We start from the raw sequence: 5,937 nt of genomic DNA, 5'->3' as shown, positions 1-5,937 counted from the left end.
CAGCGGCATCAACATGTCATGGTACAAATTTTGTCCCATTTGGGGCAGGTTTGGGTATATGCTTCTCACAAACCGGAGCTTCTCACAACAAGCATGATGGTTTTCGGTAGGGAACGTCCCAAATTTGGGGACAAAACGATATCCATTGCCTCTTATTGCTTTCAATTTTTTTTCTCGTGTCAACGTAGAACAACAGGAGTGTTGTGTGAATTTTTGTGATTTTTCGGGGTTCGTTCGGACATTTTTATGCATTAACTGAGTTTTCAATGCATTTATGTGCATAATTCAAATTTGAACTACATGCACATGCTCCAGTGCATATAAATTGGTTGCAAAATCAAATATGTGTCCTTGGATGCATGCTTAGGTCCCATGCAAGAAATGGGAATGAATTTCAAACACCGGGGCGCCGTTGATTGCCGGCAATACATTCAGATGCCTGGTTTTTAAATTTTAGTAAATCCAAAACTCGTCTCAAATTCATGAAACTTGGCATGCTATCATGGATCGGCATCAACATGCTGTGGTACAAATTTTGTCCCATTTGGGGCAGGTTTGGGTATATCCTTCTCACAAACCGGAGCTTCTCACAACAAGCATGATGGTTTTCGGTAGGGAACGTCCCACCTTTGGGGACGAAACGATATCCATTGCCTCTTATTGCTTTCAATTTTTTCTCGTGTCAACGTAGAACAACACGAGTGTTGTGTGAATTTTTGTGATTTTTCAGGGTTTGTTTGGACATTTTTATGGATTAACCGAGTTTTCAATGCATTTATGTGCATAATTGAAATTTGAACTACATGCACATGCTCCAGTGCATATAAATTGGTTGAAAAATCAAATATGTCTCCTTGGGTGCATGCTTAGGTCCCATGCAAGAAATGGGAATGAATTTCAAACACCGGGGCACCGTTGATTGCCGGCAAAACATTGAGATGCCTGGTTTTTAAATTCTAGTAAATCCGAAACTCGTCTGAAATAGATGAAACTTGGCATGCTACCATGGAGCGGCATCAACATGCCGTGGTACAAATTTTATCCCATTTGGGGCAGGTTTGGGTATAAGCTTCTCACAAACCGGAGCTTCTCACAACAAGCATGATGGTTTTCGGTAGGGAACGTCCCACCTTTGGGGACGAAATGTATCCATTGCCTCTTATTGATTTCAATTTTTTTCTCGTGTCAACATCGAACAACAGGAGTGTTGTGTGAATTTTTGTGATTTTTCGGGGTTCGTCTGCACATTTTTATGCATTAACTAAGTTTTCACTACATTTATGTGCATAATTCAAATTTGAACTACATGCACATGCTCAAGTGCATATAAATTGGTTGAAAAATCAAATATGTGTCCTTGGGTGCATGCTTAGGTCCCATGCAAGAAATGGGAATGAATTTCAAACACCGGGGCACCGTTGATTGCCGGCAAAACATTGAGATGCCTGGTTTTTAAAATCTAGTAAATCCGAAACTCGTTTGAAATTGATGAAACTTGGCATGCTACCATGGAGCGGCATCAACATGTCGTGGTACAAATTTTGTCCCATTTGGGGCAGGTTTGGGTATATGCTTCTCACAAACCGAAGCTTCTCACAACAAGCATGATGGTTTTTGGTAGGGAACGTCCCACCTTTGGGGACGAAACGATATCCATTGCCTCTTATTGCTTTCAATTTTTTTCTCCTGTCAACATAGAACAACAGCAGAGTTGTGTGAATTTTTGTGATTTTTTGGGGTTCGTTTGGATATTTTTATACATTAACTGACTTTTCACTGCATTTATGTGCATAATTCAAATTTGAACTACATGGACATGCTCCAGTGCATATAAATTGAATGAAAAATCAAATATGTGTCCTTGGGTGCATGCTTAGGTCCCATGCAAGAAATGGGAATGAATTTCAAACACCGGGGCACCCTTGATTGCCGGCAAAACATTGAGATGCCTGGTTTTTAAATTCTAGTAAATCCAAAACTCGTCTGAAATTGATGAAACTTGGCATGCTATCATGGAGCAGCATCAACATGCCGTGCTACAAATTTTGTCCCATTTGGGGCAGGTTTTGGGTATATGCTTCTCACAAACTGGAGCTTCTCACAACAAGCATGATGGTTTTCGGTAGGGAACGTCCCACCTTTGGGGTCAAAAGGATATCCATTGCCTCTTATTGCTTTCAATTTTTTCTCGTCTCAACGTAGAACAACAAGAGTGTTGTGTGAATTCTTGTGATTTTTCGGGGTTCGTTTGGACATCTTTATGCATTAATAGAGTTTTCAATGCAATTATGTGCATAATTCAAATTTGGAATACATGCACATGCTCCAGTGCATATAAATTGGTTGAAACATCAAATATGTGTCCTTGGGTGCATGCTTAGGTCCCATGCAACAAATGGGAATGAATTTCAAACACCGGGGCACCGTTGATTGCCGGCAAAACATTGAGATGCCTGGTTTTTAAATTCTAGTAAATAAAAAACTCGTCTGAAATTCATGAAACTTGGCATGCTATGATGGAGCGGCATCAACATGTCGTGGTACAAATTTTGTCCCATTTGGGGCATGTTTGGGTATATGCTTCTCACAAACCGGAGCATCTCACAACAAGCATGATGGTTTTCGGTACGGAACGTCCCACCTTTGGGGACGAAAGGATATCAATTGCCTCTTATTGCTTTCAATTTTTTTCTCGTGTCAACGTAGAACAACAGGACTGTTGTGTGAATTTTTGTGATTTTTGGGGTTCGTTTGGACATTTTTATGCATTAACTGAGTTTTCAATGCATTTATGTGCATAATTCAAATTTGAACTACATGCACATGCTCTAGTGCATATAAATTGGTTGCAAAATCAAATATGTGTCCTTGGGTGCATGCTTAGGTCCCATGCAAGAAATGGGAAGGAATTTCAAACGCCGGGGCACCGTTGATTGCCGGCAATACATTAAGATGCCTTGTTTTTAAATTTTAGTAAATCCAAAACTCGTCTCAAATTCATGAAACGTGGCATGCTATCATGGAGCGGCATCAACATGTCGTGGTACAAATTTTGTCCCTTTTGGGGCAGGTTTGGGTATATGCTTCTCACAAACCGGAGCTTCTCACAACAAGCATGATGGTTTTCGACATGGAACATCCCACCTTTGGGGACGAAACGATATCCATTGCCTCTTATTGCTTTCAATTTTTTTTCTCGTGTCAACGTATAAAAACAGTAGTGTTGTGTGAATTTTTGTGATTTTTCGGGGTTCGTTTGGACATCTTTATGCATTAACTGAGTTTTCAATGCATTTATGTGCATAATTCAAATTTGAAAGACATGCACATGCTCCAGTGCATATAAATTGGTTGAAAAATCAAATATGTGTCCTTGGGTGCATGTTAGGTCCCATGCAAGAAATGGGAACAAATGTCAAACACCGGGGCACCGTTGATTGCCGGCAAAACATTGAGATGCCTGGTTTTTAAATTCTAGTAAATCCAAAACTTGTCTGAAATTCATGAAACTTGGCATGCTACCATGGAGCGGCATCAACATGCTGTGGTACAAATTTTGTCCCATTTGGGGCAGGTTTGGGTATATGCTTCTCACAAACCGGAGCTTCTCACAACAAGCATGATGGTTTTCGGTAGGGAACATCCCACCTTTGGGGATGAAACGATATCCATTGCCTCTTATTGCTTTCAATATTTTACTCGTGTCAACATAGAACAACAGGAGTGTTGTGTGAATTTTTGTGATTTTTTGGGGTTCGTTTGGACATTTTTATGCATTAACTGAGTTTTCACTGCATTTATGTGCAAAATTCAAATTTGAACTACATGCACATGCTCCAGTGCATATAAATTGGTTGAAAAATCAAATGTGTGTCCATGGGTGCATGCTTAGGTCCCATGCAAGAAATGGGAATGAATTTCAAACACCGGGGCACCGTTGATTGCCGGCAAAACATTGAGGTGCCTGGTTTTTAAATTCTAGTAAGTCCAAAACTCGTCTGGAATTCATGAAACTTGGCATGCTATCATGGAGTGGCATCAACATGCCGTGGTACAAATTTTTTTCCATTTGAGGCATGTTTGGGTATATGCTTCTCACAAACCGGAGCTTCTCACAACAAGCATGACAGTTTTCGGTAGGGAACGTCCCACCTTTGGGGACGAAAGGATATCCATTGCCTCTTATTGCTTTCAATTTTTTTCTGCTCTCAACATAGAACAACAGGAGTGTTGTGTGAATTTTTGTGATTTTTCGGGGTTTGTTTGGACATTTTTATGCATTAATTGAGTTTTCAATGCATTTATGTGCATAATTAAAATTTGAACTACATGCACATGCTCCAGTGCATATAAATTGGTTGAAAAATCAAATATGTGTCCTTGGGTGCATGCTTAGGTCCCATGCAAGAAATGGGAATGAATTTCAAACACCGGGGCACCGTTGATTGCCGGCAAAACATTGAGATGCCTGGTTTTAAATTCTAGTAAATCCAAAACTCGTCTCAAATTCATGAAACTTGGCATGCTATCATGGAGCGGCATCAACATGTCGTGGTACAAATTTTGTTCCATTTGGGGCAGGTTTGGGTATATGCTTCTGACAAACCGGAGCTTCTCACAACTAGCATGATGGTTTTCAGCAGGGAACGACCCACCTTTGGGGACGAAATGATATCCATTGCCTCTTATTGCTTTCAATTTTTTTTCTCGTGTCAACGTAGAACAAGAGGAGTGTTGTGTGAATTTTTGTGATTTTTCGGGGTTCGTTTGGACATATTTATGAATTAACTGAGTTTTCAATGCATTTATGTGCATAATTCAAATTTGAAATACATGCACATGCTCCAGTGCATATAAATTGGTTGAAAAAACAAATATGTGTCCTTGGGTGCATGCTTAGGTCCCATGCAAGAAATGGGAATGAATTTCAAACACCGGGGCACCGTTGATTGCCGGCAAATCATTGACATGCCTGGTTTTTAAATTCTAGTAAATTCAAAACTCGTCTGAAGTTCATGAAACTTGGCATGCTATCATGGAGCGGCATCAACATGCCGTGGTACAAATTTTGTCCCATTTGGGGCAGGTTTGGGTATATGCTTCTCACAACCGGAGCTTCTCACAACAAGCATGATGGTTTTCGGTAGGGAACGTCCCACCTTTGGGGACGAAACGATATCCATTGCCTCTTATTGCTTTCAATTTTTTTCTCGTGTCAACATAGAACAACAGGAGTGTTGTGTGAATTTTTGTGATTTTTCGGGGTACGTTGGACATTTTTATGCATTAACTGAGTTTTCACTGCATTTATGTGCAAATTTGAACTACATGCACATGCTCCAGTGCATATAAATTGAATGAAAAATCAAATATGTGTCCTTGGGTGCAGGCTTAGGTCCCATGCAAGAAATGGGAATGGATTTCAAACACCGGAGCACCGTTGATTGCCAGCAAAACATTGAGATGCCTACTTTTTAAATTCTAGTAAATCCAAAACTCGTCTGAAATTGATGAAACTTGGCATGCTATCATGGAGCGGCATCAACATGCCGTGGTACAAATTTTGTCCCATTGGGGGTAGGTTTGGGTATATGCTTCTCACAAACCGGAGCTTCTCACAACAAGGATGATGGTTTTCGGTAGAGAAGGTCCCACCTTTGGGGACGCAAGGATATCCATTGCCTCTTATTGCTTCCAATTTTTTTCTCGTCTCAACGTAGAACAACAGGAGTGTTGTGTGAATTTTTGTGATTTTTCGAGATTCGTTTGGACATCTTTATGCATTAACTGAGTTCTCAACGCATTTATGTGCATAATTCAAATTTGAAATACATGCACATGCTCCAGTGCATATAAATTGGTTGAAAAATCAAATATGTGTCCTTGGGTGCATGCTGAGGTCCCATGCAAGAAATGGGAATGAATTTCAAACACTGG

The sequence above is a fragment of the Aegilops tauschii genome, chromosome 1 (assembly GCF_002575655.3).
Source record: "Aegilops tauschii subsp. strangulata cultivar AL8/78 chromosome 1, Aet v6.0, whole genome shotgun sequence".
Classification (NCBI taxonomy): domain Eukaryota; kingdom Viridiplantae; phylum Streptophyta; class Magnoliopsida; order Poales; family Poaceae; genus Aegilops; species Aegilops tauschii.
The sequence above is the reverse complement of the archived record's forward strand: the minus strand, read 5'-3'. Positions refer to the sequence as shown.